This window comes from Corylus avellana, chromosome 9 (assembly GCF_965113065.1).
Source record: "Corylus avellana chromosome 9, dhCorAvel1.hap1.2, whole genome shotgun sequence".
Classification (NCBI taxonomy): Eukaryota; Viridiplantae; Streptophyta; class Magnoliopsida; order Fagales; family Betulaceae; genus Corylus; species Corylus avellana.
The window spans coordinates 14,308,204-14,325,550 of record NC_142498.1 but is presented as its reverse complement, the minus strand read 5'-3'; positions in this window follow the sequence as shown (position 1 = coordinate 14,325,550).

The window sequence follows — 17,347 nt, the reverse complement described above, 5'->3', positions numbered from 1 at the left end:
TTAACAAGAGGTTTATGAGTTGGATTTGGAGAACTAGTATTTCCACTAGCCATCTTATTCACTACTTTAGTTATTGTGCGGTTTTCCTCGTCAATCCTTCCTCTTGAACTCTTACATTTGAAAAATCAGTTGTAATTATCTTAAGATGGTGAGCCTTGACTTCTCGTCAGATCTATGACCAAAGTCCTTCAACAAAAGTCCCCATCAATTGCTTTTTGGAACACCATCGATTTCGGTTATAGATGCACTCCAAGTAGCTTTGATATTCACTTACAATGGATGTCTATCGAATCTTCGCTAGCTCTTTGTCAACATTATTATCCCATGTTGGCTCTCCATAGCAAGCCATCAACCAATCAAACCACTGTATAATATTCCCTTTTAAACTAATTGATGTTATCCATCTTTGAATCATCAATATTCATCATGTGTGTGGTAATATTAGAATAATCACTCCATTGCAAATACCTATCCCAAGGGATCTCTATCATCTTATGATGGGAACTCATACTCTTATTGTCTTTGGGTGACTTTCAATTATTATTATTATTATTATTATTATTATTATTATTTTATCTAGAGTTCACCCTTCGACAATTTAAGGCTTGTTCCACTGTTCTTGCAATAGAATTTTTTTATTAATTTCTTAATTGTTCAACAAATTTCAGATTCATTCTCAATTTCAACTATCCATCGTTTATTGGAATGTTGCTGCTGGAAAACATGGCAAATTGACTTAAGTCAATATAACCGAACATAAACTTCTTCTTTTGTGTGTTTTTTTGGCCCTTATGTGTTAGAGGATAAATCTGAAGTAATAATTATAGCATGTGCTCAGTCATCTCATCTAACATCCTACTTTCACCGTTCACACATGAAGTCCACCATCAACATTCAAAGTCCACAACAGATCCAGATTTCACTCCAACAAGCAGCCGTTCAATCCATGATTTATGGGATGTGTTCGATCCCCTTCATTAGTCTATATATTATTGTATCTTGTAACTATGGAAATAACTTAATAAAATGAATCAAGAGATGTAGTCTTTAGTTTACCTTCATGTTCTCTTCTTCTTCCCTTTCTTCTTCTTCTCTTTACAAAACTTTCATCACATCATCTATATTCTAAAATGGTATCAAAGCCTCTAGGCTAACACCTTCTTTCTCATTCTGGTTTTTTCTCCCTTTGAGGGTAGTCCTTGAGAAAGCTATACAAGAGCTGTTCTTACTCTCGGCTTCTCTTTGAGGCATTTCTTCAAACACCACAGCTACAACCATGGCTTCTCAATCTTCATCTTCTATTCCACCTGCTGCTCACTCATCCAACACCGAACCATAGTAGAACCTCAATCACACCATCCCTATCAACATCAAGCCCCAACAGTAGCAGCCCTCTCATTATTTGAGGCACTTCTTCAAACACCTCACTTTCACTTCTTCTCTCTACCAATACAAAAATTTTGACTCAAATCACCATTCTCTTTTGCACACACGTTTACTTACCGGTGATTTATTTTCCCAAATCCTTCGCTCTTCTCCATCTTCTTCTTCCATGGCCTCTCACATCTCTAACAACAGGACAATGACGCCATTGTTATTGGCTCTTCCTTTCATAATCAATTCCTCTTTCTAACCTCCAGCATCTCCTTTTATTTTTCTTCACTCCTTAGATTTCTACTTATCAAAAAAAAGATCTTCCATTATATCTCTCATCTGAGTTCTGCCTTTCTTTTATTTTATTTTCTTCTTGCTAGATAGCAATTAAAAGAGACACCATCACATGCATAAAGCAACAATCCCACGTGATGAGGTCTCTTTTCTTTTGAAAGTGAGTCATATATGAGGTGTGTTTCTTTTGACACACCTTGGAGTAGGTGATAATCAATGGGTAGCCCACGTGAACTGCACCATGCACTGTATGGATTAAGTTCGCGAAAAATTAAATAAAAAAATCAAAATCAAAAGATGTCAAGTTGTCAATCTTTTTGGCTTTTGCGGTAATACTTAAAACTCAGGCCCATTTCAGCTCATAGTTGGCCTGTTTCAATATGGCCCCATTGTTGGCTCAATGTCTTTGGCCTTGGGGTAATACCTAAAACGCAGGCCCATTTTAGGCTCATAGTTGGCCCAATTTCTAGCCTTGTGGTAACAACCAAAACTCAGGCTCTTTCAAGCCATTGTTGACTCTTTCTTCTTGGTCCATAGTTGACCTAATTTCAAGATTGAGGCTCAGTTTCAAGATCCAAGTCTTTTTTTTAAAAAAAAAAATTAAAAAAAAAGGAGGGGGGGTAGTAACCAAAATAATTAATTAGGCTTCAGATAGCTTAGTTGAGGGGTTAATTGGACTTTAGGTCACTAGGAACACCTAGAGGGGTATTTTTGAAATTTTTGGATTTCAAAGCTACAGTAAAAAATCGCTCGAATGGGGGACCACACGAGCGCTCTTGTGGGGACCAGGACGAGCGCTTGTTGACTGCTGATTTTTGCCTACGCGTGCCACCTACAACTGAAAAACCCTGGATAAATAGTACATGAGCGCTCGCCACTATAATACATGAACGCTCGCATCCTTTCAGAGATTTTCTGTAGCGCCGTTAGCTTTTCCCCCTATTTAAACCCACCCCCTACGCCTTTAAACCCTCATTTCAGCCTCTAAAACCTTGGAGAAACTCTGTTGCTTTGATTCTTGAGTGTGTGGTTAGGAGATATTAGAAATCATTTCTGTAGCTTAAGGGCTAGTTGAAAAAGGCTCGAGAGCGTGTTGGACCAAACGAGGTTCTACCTGAACCTCACTGGCCGAGCGCTCGCCCTAAGGGACGAGCCCTCGACCAAATACGTTCCAGGGAAAGTCATCTCGGCCCAACATTCTGCGCCCCTGTTTCTGAGTCTTATGTTCGTTTTAGTTGGACTTAGGACTAATGGGAGGTTTTTCACAAATTTGGAGAACCCAGATCATTTGAAGGGATACTTGGAGAACTTGTTCAACTCAGGTGAGTTTTAACTCACATAATGCTCACCATTTATTTTCTCGCATTGCACGACTATTTTGTGTACCAAAACATGCATATTTACAACTTTCATGATATACACTTTGCTGCAACATGAGCTCTATCATTTGTGAAAATGTGTTACTTAACAAGATAACGACATTGAGATTTATAAAAGCATGGATGTAAAATACGGACAAGATTAATTGCATCGTATGACATAGTACACCGGTATGTAAGTGATAACGATCATGGGCTTACTATACATGTTAACTTTATGGTCAAATATGTGTGTTGTTATATAGGCCTTGGATCAATGGTTGCTTCATAACCGGCGCAACCTTAACGGGCGATCACTACAGGACATATATCATTAGTAGCGTGGCTCACCTAAGGTCAGACTCGGTTGGGGTACTAGTGTTATGGACGGTAGCGTACAATAATCGGGACACTGGTGTTGTATTACAAGTCCCTCGGGACAATGTTAACCCTACTGAGAAGTGGTAATATCTTGGGTAGACCATACTGTTGAACTATCACTGATCCTCATGATTATAAGCATGTACTATATCTATATTATATCTTGGGTAAACCATATTATTGAACTATCACTGATCCTCATGATTATAAGCATGTACTATATCTATATTGCATTCATGGATTACTATCATACCTAAAATGTTGCATACTTTACCAAACGGAGTTCATCACTAGATGACATAGGTATTATGTGCATTATCTCTCACTAAGTCCTTGTACTTACTCTTTTTTTATTTTTCCTCCCATTATGTATAAATTGTTCGGTTTAGCTAGCGTAGAGGAGGATGCCTTCCGACAGGATCATGGTGATTGTGAAGGACCTAATTCAGGTCATTTTTTAGGACATGGACCTTGTTTGGGTGAAGTCCATGTGAGATGATTGAGGGACCATCCAGGCAAAAATGATAGAGATAGAGATCATGCTTGCACTACTTAAGATTAGGCATTGATCTTGTTATCTTATTTTCATTCAATGATTTGGGTTGTAATCGTATATTTTGATGATCAGTCTTTGACTAGTACATTTGATGACATATTTATAATATGATGCTTTATCTTTACTCTGATGATTATAGTTGTGGTATTTAGTTATTGCTTTCTATTCCTTTAGTTTAAAGTCTTCTGATGTATTTTCTCGTTTATAAGAGATAATGATCTATGAGTCTTGTCTCGTAAAGGATGTAGGCTAGGAGACGAACCATGGAGTCAATTACCAATTAATTGATTTCCATGGGGTGTTACAAGGGGGCCATATACTTGGCCATTTTTCATTTTTGGAATTTTGCAGTGGCATCTAACCGTTTATTGGTGGTTTTGCGACGAGATTCAACCACCCCTTGGTATTTGCAGCGATATCCAACCATCCCTTGGTAATTTTCAGTGAGATTCAACTGCTCCTTGGTATTTTATGGGGAGATCTGATCACCTCGGTGTTTTTGCAGCAAAATCCGGCAGCCCCCACAATGGTTTATGGCGAGATTCAATCGACACACTGCCAACTACTTTTTGTTTATCAAACTAAAGGAAGTTCCTACCATCAGTTTGCAGGGGAGTGCTAGAGGATAAATCTGAAGTATTAATTACAGTATGTGCATGATCATCTCTTCTGACATCCTACTTCCACCATTCACACATGAGGTCCACCATCAGCATTCAAAGTCGACATCAAATCTAGATTTCACCCCAACAAGCAGTCGTCCAATCAGGGATTTATGGGATGTGTTCCCCTTCATTAGTCTAATCAGGGATTTATGGGATTTATGGGATATATATTATTGTATCTTGTAACCATAGAAATAACTTAATAAATTAAATCAAGATGTAGGCCATGTTTGTTAAACAACATGGTATTGTTCATGCATTTTAAATAATTAAAAAAAAAAGAAAGGAATAATGATTGGTATAAAAGGGTGAAAAAATAGTATTGAAAAGTGAAAAAAATTTGTTTTGTAGTAATTTTTTTTATTTGAATAATAGTAAAAAGTAAATGATATGATATAAAAAGTGAATGATGTGAAATAAAAAGTGAGAATATTTTGATGTTAATTTTTTTTGAAAAATGAGATGAATAGTGTTTAGAGGAGTGGTAGTGTTTAACAAACATCACTATAGTCTTTAGTTTACCTTCGTGTTCTCTTCTTCTTCTCTTTACAATAATATATAGACTAATGAAAGGAAACACATCCCATAAATCATGGAGTAAAATCTAGAGTAAGCATGAAACATTGGGAGGAAATCAAAAGATTGTTGACTTAGTGGTAAGGGTGTCAACCCGGTCCGGTTTCCCTGTTTTTAGCCAAAATTGGGGACTGGAACCAGGGTACCCTGGTTGTTGGTTTTGGGCAACTGGAACTAGGAACCAGGCCCTGGCTAACCGGGATCCTGGTTATCGGCCGGTTCTGATTTGTACTAGGCTGGTAACCCCTTTTTTAAGAAAATTGTTTGCCATGACCCACGGTCACCTTCTCCGACAACTTTCTTGCCGGACCCAGCCACAAAAGCCTTGCATCTCAGTCCAAGATCACCCTCTTCTCCAAACAAGAGCAATCTTGTTTTTCCATTGTTACAAACACTCAATAAAACATCCAAACCAAAACTCAAACTCCTCTATGAAATCAAATCAAAAAATTAACAACATAAAACTCCACCATTCGGCCATGGCAAAGAACACCCTAGCAAAACCCAAAAAATTAACAACCCAAAACTCCTCTCCCTCAGTGCCTCCAGATTGTCCATGTCCATCCGATCTAGCGCCGATATCTCCTCGTCCAGCTTCTCCTCAACCGCCTTAGCCACCATCAGCACCTACTTCGCCAGAATCTGTGCACCAAAAATTCAATGCCAATACATATATGTATGGACAAAAAGACACAGGGAGAGAGAGAGACAGAGAGAGAGTGTGTGTGTGTGTGTGTGTGTGTGTGTGCGCGCGTGTTAGAGAGCGGTAGCTGGGTAAGGAAGAAGTGAGGCGTAAAGTGAACCCTAAATGGCTAAAAACAAAAGCAATATATATATATGCACCTGGTTCCAGTTTCTAGTTTTTACCGGGTGCCAAAAACTTGGACCAAAACCGGGGTCCCGATTTTTTTTTTTTTGCAACCAAAACTAGAACCAGGTCCCCGGTTTCTCGGTTTCCCAGTCCCGATTCCCTGATAATTTTTTACAGCCCTACTTTGTCGTATATGCTTGACTTGTTTATATTTTATCCTTTAACACTCCCTCGCAAACTAATGGTAAGAACATCTGTCAGTTTGATAAATAAAAAGTAATTGGTTGTGGGTTGGTTGAATCTTGCCATAAACCATCGAGGGTGGTCAGATTTTGCTTCAAAAACAGCAAGAGCCGATCGAATCTCGCCGCAAAACCACCAATGTATGGTTAGATTTCTCCGCAAAATACTAAAAATTGGAAATGAATTTTTTTTCTTTTTTTGAAGGTTGTACGTGAGTCACTTTCAATTTTGACATACTTTTACAGCTCATTCATTTTTCACGTGTTGCACTTCTTTTCACATCTCATTTATTCATTACAAGAAACAAAGAAAAAAGATGGAAGTTGCAGTAAAGGGTGGATCTGGGTCTGAGTTCAAGTTTTGAACTTTGGTGGTTAAATGAGTAAGGCCGCATGAATCGGTGTGGTCTGGATGGTGGGCTGAATTTGCTCGCTGTTGTTGGGTGAGTGGGCAGTAGGCGCAATAGAAGATGAAGAGGAGACGTTGCAGCTAGGGTGTTTGACAGAAAATTTCAATGAAGTCGTGGGTGGAAAGGAAGAGCGACGTTAATTGGTTTAGGGTTTTAATACCATGATAAGATATAAAGGACGAGATGAAAGTTTGGTAAAGAAAGAAAAAGAAAGGGAAGAAGAAGAGAACCCAAGAGCAACGTCTTTATTCAATGATACCCATGGTTACAAGAGAAGATAATATATGTAATTACAGCATGTGCATGGTCATCTCCTCTAACATCCTACTTCCACCATTCACACATGAACTTCACAACAAATCCAAATTTCACTCCAACAAGCAGTCGTCCAATCCATGATTTATGAGATATGTTCCCCTTTATTAGTTTATATATTATTGTATCTTGTAATCATGGAAATAACTGAGTAAAGTGAATCAAGATGTATTTTTTAGTTTACCTTCGTGTTCTCTTCTTCTTCTTCACTTTTTTCTTCTTATTATTCTCTTTACAATAATAGATAGACTAATAAAGGGAAACACATCTCATAAATCATGGAGTAAAATCTGGAGTAAGCATGAAACATGGAGGAAATCGAGGGATTGTTGACTAAGTGGGATCTGCTTGACTTGTTTAGATTTTATCCTTTAACACTCCCCCACAAACTGATGGTAGGAACTTATTTTTCAGTTTGATTAAAAAAAAAAAAAAAAAAAGTAACTGCTTATGAGTCGGTTCAATCTCGCCATAAACCACCGGGCACAGTCGGATTTTGCCGCAAAAACACCAAGGGGCGGTGGAATCTCGCCATAAAATACCAAGGAGTAATTGGATCTCACTGCAAATTGCCAAGGGATGATTGGATATCGCTGCAAATACCAAGGGGCCATCGATGGATGGTTAGATTTCACCACAAAATATCCAAAAACTGAAAATGGAATTTTTTTTTTTTTAAGTTGTAAGTGAGTCACTTTCAGTTTTGACCCACTTTTATAGCTCATTCATTTTCACGTGGGTTGCACTTCTTTTCACATCTCATTTATTTACTACAAGAAACAAAAAAAAAAAAAAAAGGATGGAAGTTGCAGTAAAGGGTAGCTCTGGGTTTGAGTTCAAGCTTTGAACTTCGGTGGTTATTGTTAGAACACAGTTTTTCGATGGATGATGTGGCACAATTTCTGGGCTGCACAGCGGCATCCGAGGACAGGTCGGTCATTGCACTGCAGTGTCTGAGGACAAGTCGGTCGTGGCTCTACGGTGTCTGAGGATGGGTTGATCTAGTAAACAAGAGCAAACAATAGGGTTAGAGTCTCCGGTGGTTTCCCGGCAGGGATACTCCGATGCCTAAGTCAGTAATCAGAGAATGAAGATGTAAACAACACAGAGCTTAGATACCAAAAGTTGCGATTACCTTAGTATTAAAAAATGACTTGTATTTATAGGCATGAGAAGAGTTTGATTTCCCATACGTTTAAGGATCTTATCCCTCAATATCTGTTGTGCAAACATTTGAAAAGTGGGATAGTGTTTGTTAACTGTTCCGTGATCTTAGTAGCCTAAGATCAGGGGATAAGTATCATAGCTTTTGCGCGATGTTAAGTCAAAATGTTCGAGTTGGACTCGGTCACCTACATTAGCTTGGAAGCTAACTGACATATCTTGATCGACATGGATAACCTGAATAGCGGAGGACCAGTCATATCTCTATGATGGAATGACCAATGCACCCTTCGGTATTTGACTATCTTGGCCCATGAGTAATGCCTCAAGCTAGGAGCCTGAGACCTCCTTAGGCTAAATCGATTGAGAGCTCAGCAGCCCAGTATTATATGGAGCTTTGGGCAGAAAGCCTGTTGGGCCTTCTCGAACTGATCCATGACCTTACAATTATAATGAGCATGGCTGCATGGATCGGCGTGGTCTGGATGGTGGGCTGACTCTGGTTGCCGTTGTTAGGTGAGTGGGCAGCAGGCGGAATAGAAGATGAAGAAGAGAGGCAGTAGCTACCATGATAAGATATATAAGAGGGGATGAAAGTTTGGTAAAGAAAGAAGGAAAAAGGGAAGGCGAAGAGAACACAAGAGCTACATCTTTATTTAGTGATACCCATGGTTACAAGAAAATATAATATATAAACTAATAAAGGGAAACACATCCCATAAATCATGGAGTAAAATCTGGAGTATGCATGAAACATGGGGATGAAATCAAGGGATTTTTGACTTAGTGGGATATGCTTGACTTGTTCAGATTTTATCCTTTGACATGTTAGAGGATAAATCTTCACTACGAACTACTTTTTGTTTATCAAACTAAAGGAAGTTCCTACCATCAATTTGCGGAGGAGTGTTAGAAGATAAATCTGAAACAATAATTACAACATGTGCATGGTCATCTCCTCTTACATCCTACTTCCACCATTCACACATGAAGTCTGCTATTAGCATTCAAAGTCCATAACATATCCAAATTTCACTCCAACATGCAGCCGTCTAATCCATGATTTATGGGATGTGTTCCCCTTCATTAGTCTCTATATTATTGTATCTTGCAACCATGAAAATAACTAAATAAACTGAATCAAGATGTAGTTTTTAACTTACCTTTGTGTCTTCTTCTTCTTCTCTTTACAAAACTTTCATCCCTCATCTATATTCTTACACAAGTTAGAATATGGAGAATGGGATGTGAGTTTTGTAAAAAGAGAAGAAGAAGAAAACACAAGAGCTACATCATTATTTAGTGATTTCCATGGTTACAAAGGAAAATGATATATAGACTAATGAAAGGAAACACATCCCATAAATCATGGAGTAAAATCTATAGTAAGCATAAAACATGTGGAGGAAATCAAGGGATTGTTGACTTAGTGGGACATACTTGACTTGTTTAGATTTTATCCTTTAACAGTTCATCGCAAACTAATGATAGGACTTCCTTCAGTTTGACAAATAAAAAGTAATTGGTAGTGAGTCGTTTGAATCTCATTATAAACCACCCAGGGTGGTTAGATTTCGCCGCAAAAAAGCCAAGGGGCGATCGGATCTTGCGGTAAAATACCAAGGAATAGTTGGGCCTCGCTGCAAATTGCAAAGGGATGGTCGAATCTCGCCACAAATACCAAGGGGCTGTCTAATCTTGTAGCAAAACCACCAATGAATGGTTAGATTTCACCGCAAAATACTAAAAACTAGAAATGAATTTTTTTTTGAAGGTTGTACGTGAGTCACTTTCAATTTTGACCTACTTTTCAGCTTATTCATTTTCACGTGTGTTGCACTTCTTTTCACATCTCGTTTATTCATTACAAGAAACAAGAAAAAAAGATGGAAGTTGCAGTAAAGGTTGGATCTTGGTCTGAGTTCAAGCTTTGAGCTTTGGTGGTTATAATGAGCAAGGTCACATGAATCGGCGTGGTCTGGATGGTGGGCTGAATTTGCTCGCCGTTGTTGGGTGAGTGGGCAGTAGGCATAATAGAAGATGAAGAGGAGACGTTGCAGCTAAGGTGTTTGACAGAAAATTTTAATGAAGTCGTGGGTGGAAAGGAAGAGCGATGTTAGTTGGTTTAGGGTTTTAATACCATGATAAGATATAAAGGACGGGATGAAAGTTTGGTAAAGAAAGAAAAAGAAAGGAAAGAAGAAGAGAACACAAGAGCTTTTTCTTGACCAAAACAGTTCCCTTGACAACAACAACAAAAAAAAAAAGAAAAAAAAAAAAGAGAAACAAAACGAAAGAAAAACGTTAACAACCGGAAAAAATAAAAATAAAATAAAACAAAAAAACAAAACTACCTTTTTATTGACCAAACAGTTCCCTTGACAACACACCCATTATTGTTGCTAAAGAGATGAATCTGGATCAGCTAAGGCTAAAAAACAGCCAAAAAGGAGTGAGAAAGAACAGAAAATATTCTGAACCCAAAATGTCAAAGACCATTTCAATGTCACCGTGTACTTTAACTGCGCCTCGTCACATCAACATTCTCATTGTGGTTCACATCAATGAGAACGTGAGAGCAGGAGAAAAAAAGAGAGAGAAAAAAAATTGGAAAAAGAAGAGAAGGACCGCCATATATAGAAATGTGGTGCAGAGATCTCTGCACCAGATCTACACGGCAGCAATGAGGGAGCTGCCGTGCAGAAAAATTTCAAAAAAATAAATAAATTTTTTAATTGAAAAAAAAAATCTAGAAAAAATTGAAAAAAAAAAATTAATTTTTTATTTAATTTTTTAATTTTCTGACGTGGGGACGTGGGAGACAGTAGAACGTCAGAAAATTCTGACGTTCTACCCACTGGCACGTCAGGAAAATTTTTTTCCGGACACCTATGCTTCTGACAATCCACGCGCGTTAAAAACACCACGTTAGAAAATTCCAGTGAGAAAAAAATTGTTTTTTTGTAGTTAATGACCAATTTTTCATTTATCCCTTTAATTTTTCCTGAAGTTTTTTGTTTTTCGTATCCTTTAATTTTTCTTTCGTTGTATTAAATTTTGTTCTTCCTTTTCTTGTTTTGTATTTTTCTTCTTCTTTTCTTTATAGTCTATTTTCATATTTTTAATTTTTCTATTTTTTTTTGTTTTTATTTTTACTTGATTTTCTTAAATTCTTTCTATCTTTTTAATGTGCTCGTATTTATCTCAATCAATCATCACATTTTGCTTATGTTGCCTTTTTTTTTTTTTTTGGTTCTTCTGTGTTTTTCTTTCCGTCTTTTTTTTTTTAAAAAAAAAAAAAAATTTAATTGTACGTCTTGCTTCTTTCATTTATCCTTTTAATATTTGTTTTACCAAAATAATGTCTTCTACAATTTTTTTTTTTTATATATAGGCCAACTACTTCATGAAAATTGATTTGACCAATAAATTATTTTTTATAGCAGGAAAGTGATTTGTAATTTAGGTCAAGTACAAGACTTATAACTTATTTGTTATAATTTAAGCCAACTACAACTACAAGAGAAGATAATATATATATATATATATATATATATATATATATATATATATATATATATATATATATATATATATATATAATTACAGCATGTGCATGGTCATCTCTTCTAACATCCTACTTCCACCATTCACACATCCAGCCATCCAATCCATGATTTATGAGATATGTTCCCCTTCATTAGTTTATATATTATTGTATCTTGTAATCATGGAAATAACTGAATTAAGTGAATCAAGATGTAGTTTTTAGTTTACCTTCATGTTTTCTTCTTCTTCTTCTTCTTATTCTCTTTACAATAATATATAGACTAATAAAGGGAAACACATCTCATAAATCATTGAGTAAAATTTGGAGTAAGCATGAAACATGGGGATGAAATCAAGGGATTGTTGACTAAGTGGGATCTGCTTGACTTGTTCAGATTTATCTTTTAACACTCCCCCACAAACTGATGGTAGGAACTTTTTTTCAATTTGATAAATAAAAAGTAACTGGTTATGAGTCGGTTCAATCTCGCCATAAACCATCATGCACAATCGGATTTTGCCGCCAAAACACCAAGGGGTGGTAGAATCTCGCCGTAAAATACCAAGGAGCAATTAGATCTCACTGCAAATTACCAAGGGATGATCGGTTCTCGCCGCAAATACCAAGGGGCCGTCGATGGATGGTTAGATTTCACCACAAAATACCAAAAACTGAAAATGGATTTTTTTTTTTAAGTTGTAAGTGAGTCACTTTCAGCTGTGACCCACTTTTATAGCTCATTCATTTTCACGTGAGTTGCACTTCTTTTCACATCTCATTTATTCACTACAAGAAACAAAGAAAAAGATGGAAATTGCAGTAAAGGGTAGATCTGGGTTTAAGTTCAAGCTTTGAACTTCGGTGGTTATAATGAGCAAGGCCGCATGGATCGGCGTGGTCATGATGGTGGGCTGACTCTGGACGCCGTTGTTGGGTGAGTGGGCAGCAAACGGAATAGAAGATGAAGAAGAGAGGTTGTAGCTAAGGTGTTTGACAGAAACTCTCAATGAAGTTCTGGGTGGAAAGGAAGAGCGACGTTAGTCGGTTTAGAGATTGATACCATGATAAGATATATAGGAGGGGATGAAAGTTTGGTAAAGAAAGAAGAAAAAAGGGAAGGCGAAGAGAACACAAGAGCTACATCTTTATTCAGTGATATCCATGGTTACAAGAAAATATAATATATAAACTAATAAAGGGAAACACATCCCATAAATCATTGAGTAAAATCTGGAGTATGCATGAAACATGGGGATCAAATCAAGTGATTTTTGACTCAGTGGGATATGCTTGACTTGTTCAGATTTTATCCTTTAACATGTTAGAGGATAAATCTTCACTACGAACTACTTTTTGTTTATCAAACTGAAGGAAGTTCTTACCATCAATTTGCGGAGGAGTGTTAGAAGATAAATCTAAAGCAATAATTACAATATGTGCATGGTCATCTCCTCTAACATCCTACTTCCACCATTCACACATGAAGTCTGCTATCAGCATTCAAAGTCCATAACATATCCAAATTTCACTCCAACATGCAGCCGTCTAATCCATGATTTTTGGGATGTGTTCCCCTTCATTATTCTGTATATTATTGCATCTTGCAACCATGGAAATAACTAAATAAACTGAATCAAGATATAGTTTTTAGCTTACCTTTGTGTCTTCTTCTTCTTCTTCTCTTTATAAAACTTTCATCCCTCATCTATATTCTAACACAAGTTAGAATATAGAGAATGGGATGTGAGTTTTGTAAAAAGAGAAGAAGAAGAAAACACAAGAGCTACATCATTATTTAGTGATTTCCATGGTGACAAAGGAAGATAATATATAGACCAATGAAATGAAACACATCTCATAAATTAGGGAGTAAAATCTATAGTACGCATAAAACATGTGGAGGAAATCAAGGGATTGTTGACTTAGTGGGATATACTTGACTTGTTTAGATTTTATCCTTTAACACTCCCCTGCAAACTAATGATAGGACTTCCTTCAGTTTGATAAATAAAAAGTAATTGGTAGTAAGTCGTTTGATTCTTACTATAAACCACCAGGGGTGGTCGGATTTCGCCGCGAAAAAAACCAAGAGGGCAATCGGATCTCGTGGTAAAATGCCAAGGAACAATCGGTTCTCGCTGCAAATTACTAAGGGATGGTCGAATCTTGCCACAAATACCAAGGGGCTGTCGAATCTCGCCACAAAACCACCAATGGATGGTTAGATTTCACTGCAAAATACCAAAAACTGAAAATGGATTTTTTTTGGAAAAGGGCTTGGGTCTTCAAACTGTGCCTCAAGCCTAAAATTAGGGCAACTATGGACCAAGAAGAGAAGGGCTAACAATGTCTTGAATGAGCCTGGGTTTTGGTTGTTACAACAAGGCTAGAAATTGGGCCAACTATTGGCCTAGGTTTTAGGTATTATCTCAAAGCCGAAGACATTCGGCCAACTATAGGCCATATTGAAACTGGCCAACTATGGGTCAAATAGAAAAGCCAACTATGGGCTGAAATGGGCTTGGGTTTTAAGTATTACCACAATGGCCAAAAAGATGGACAAAGTGACCCCTTTTGATTTTTTTTTTTTTTTTCCTTACCTAGGATACAACTTATTAGACTAGTTGTACCACAATGATGCCTTGCAGAATGAAAAGCGATACTAAAGAGCTTTTGCAGGCCACTTGGTTGATGAAAGTGCAAGAAAGAATAAAGCTGGTCAAGAGGAAAGACTTTGCTAAGCAAAAAGGAGATGAGTGACTTCTCACAACTGCTTTGGAGTTTGGAGGTACAAGAAGAGTAAAGCCAAGCAAAAGGGTTATTCCGCGGTAAAGAAAAAGAAGTGAAGCTAGGCCGTAGATCTGTCGTGAGGATATGGAAACAGCCATGGAAGGCGACTAGGAAGTGCCCTGACAGTCCATAGGAGGTGCAGCGCTGGGCTGGTAATGGGTGAACAAAGGTCATCGAAAGTATAGAATGGCAACCTCCATCTCTACTTAATGCGATGACTTTTTTTTTTTTTTTTTTGGTGGAGTTAGGTTGGAGACGTAGGTGAGAGAGAGGCTTGACCAAAGATTGAGTGTGCTTGTAACCTATGACTCAACAAACAGGTGTGATGTGGCTAAGGTGTTTGATGAAAAATGATTCAGAGAGACAATAGGCAAGGAACTAGAACGACATTGGCCGATTTAGTGGTTTGATACCATATTAGAATATGGAGGAGGGGATGAGAGTTTTGTAAAGAGAGAAGAATAAGGCCCCATTTGGTTTGCAGAATTGACCCTTGGAATGAACTACCTAATTTTAGGTATAGCTATTCATTTTACTAATCACATACACAAAAGATTAGCTAAGCCCCTAAAAAATGAGTGGCTTAACTAATCCTTAAATAATATAATACATTTTTCAAAAATACCCATATAATTTTTTATTTTATTTTAAACTTAAAACAAAATAATAATAATAATAATAAAATGTATGAAAAATAAAGTGGATGGCTTGACCACCCACATAAGAGGTCAAGGTTGGTCGCACCACCCCCAGACACCTCGGGGGACCACCCTCGAGCCGTCTAGGGTGGTGGCGACCACCCTTGTTGCATTTTTCGCCACCCCATATTTTTCTTTAGGGGTGGCCGCCCTGCGGTGCCACACCCCCCCCCCCCCCCCACTTGGTCGGCCACCTTTTTTATTTTTTTTATTATTATTACCTTTTTTAATATGAGTTTGAAGAAAAAAAAATTATATGGGGTTTTTTGTAATTTTGATTCAATTCCAATTTTTTGCATGTGTGCTGTTACCAAACTAATGAATATGAATATCTATTCTATTCTACACTCTTCTATTCCTAGTAGTAGCTATTCATTTTCCAATTGACTAAATATTCCGCGAACCAAATGAGGCCTAAGAGAACACAAGAGCTACATCTTTATTCAGTGATTTTCATAGTTACAAGAGAAGATAATATATAGACTAATGAAAGGAAACACTTCCCATAGATCTTGGAGTAAAATCTGGAGTAAGCATAAAATATGAGGAGGAAATCAATGGATTATTGTCTTAGTGGAATATGCATGATTTGTTCAGATTTTATCTTTTAACATTATGTAGATTAAGCTCAAATCGGGCTACAATAAAACTGGAATAAGGGTAAGATTAATCTTATAAGGTATCACCAAATAGGCAATTACTGAATATTCTGATTAGGAGTGGGCAAATTAACCGCCTATCGAAGATGACCAAACTGAAATTAACCGTCAACCGACTTTTGTGGTTCAAAAATCGGTATGAATTTTTTATACTGACGTCAGTTTGGTTTGGTTAATTGGTATAAAATAATTTTTTTGGGTTAACTGAATTGAACCGTTCCTACATAGTAAAACGGCGTCGTTTTAAGCTTGAATATAAACTAAACTTTCATTTGAACCCTATCCCTAACTTTTCAGAGCATTCATATCTGGCTCAACAAAATATAATTTTTGCTATTTTGTTGAGCTAAGTACCAAAATACACATCACATCTGGCTCAACAAAAGGGCCACCAAATTGTTGAGCTGCTACAGTACTGAGCAAGTTTGCTGAGCACTGTAGCTTAACAATGTATATCATATATTAATAAAAAATTCATTCTTTTGTCTCTCTTCTAATAAAAAATTATTTTATCATCTCTCTTCCATAAAGTGAAAAACCAGCCTTCTGCTTCTCCTTCTTTCTCTTCCAGCATTATTTGAAAACCTTTATTGTTAATAAGTTGTAATTGAATGCTTTATTTTAGAACAATATGATTATTAATAAGAAACTTGGTATTAAATGCTTCATTTTTTTTCTTCTTAAATATGACAATTAGAAAAAATACAAAATTTTTAAAAATATGACCATTAGGAAAATAACTTCTTTTTTTTAAAAAAAAAATATGATCATTATAAAAAGACAAATTTACAAAAATATGACCTTCAAGAAATAATAAAGTTTAAAAATTATGATTGTTGAAGAAAGAATAAAGAAAAAATATTTAAATTGAATAATGAAAGGAAATACTAAAATGCTGAGCGGATGTGAATATAGTTATACTTAAAATATTTTGACCCAACTAAAATTTTGCTGCTCTCTCCGCTCTCCAGTCTCCCCTCTCCAGTCTCCTGCAACCTTGCTTCCTGCCTCTCTTGCCGCGCGGCTGTCTGTCTGTCTGTCTCTCCTCCTGCGGCCGTCTGTCAACTTTCTTTCTCGCTCTCTCGTTGCAAGTGGCAAGCCATTGTGTCTCACTCTCGTCTCTTGTCGTGTCCGGTGGCTTAACTTCACCGTCGTCTCCCTCGCTTTCTCATTGCAAGCGGCAAACCGTCGTATCTCTTTCTCGTCTCCCGTCGTCTCCCATCTTTTCAAGTATAGATTTTCGAGTTACTTCATTTTCTTTGATTTTTATTTTTTGAACTAATTGGGGGTTTAGATTTTGAACACTTGATTCTTTGATTTTTCATTTATTTTCGAGTACCTCTCAAAGGCAGGTCCCTTCGGACCTTCGGAAGTTTTTCTACACGAAACTGGTTAAATCGCTGGCTTTTCAGCCGGGGGTGTGGCCCCAAGAGATTGTTTGCACCCATGAGGTGTTGAACCTTGGACCTTGGAGGGAGCAAACCTTAAGACCAAGGCCTCCACC